General features: G+C 48.8%; 1 protein-coding gene across 1 annotated transcript in view; it reads right to left on the minus strand.

Annotated features, from left to right (window-relative positions):
- The window catches only part of LOC125482077 (homeobox protein Hox-C11-like), a 7,278-nt gene that overhangs the window by 5,770 nt on the left and 1,137 nt on the right, over positions 1-371 (minus strand). The gene's annotated exons all lie outside the window — the stretch shown is intronic.

Consider the following 371-nt stretch of genomic DNA (forward strand, 5'->3'; position numbering starts at 1 on the left):
CCACACACACTCACACATCGCACACATACACTCACACCACACACACAGACACATCGCACACATACACTCACACCACACACACAGACACATCGCACACATACACTCACACCACACACACAGACACATCGCACACATACACTCACACCACACACGCAGACACATCACACACATACACTCAGACACACCACATGCGCACACACTCACACACAGACACCACACACAGAAACACACACATCACACATAGACACCACACAGACAGACACAGTACACACACAGACACACACTCAAACACACACACAGACACCACACACAGACAGAACACAGACACACACATACATACACACAGACACACATACAGAGACACACACACA

This window comes from Rhincodon typus, unplaced genomic scaffold (assembly GCF_021869965.1).
Source record: "Rhincodon typus isolate 14 unplaced genomic scaffold, sRhiTyp1.1 hic_rhity00005567, whole genome shotgun sequence".
NCBI classification, from domain to species: Eukaryota; Metazoa; Chordata; class Chondrichthyes; order Orectolobiformes; family Rhincodontidae; genus Rhincodon; species Rhincodon typus.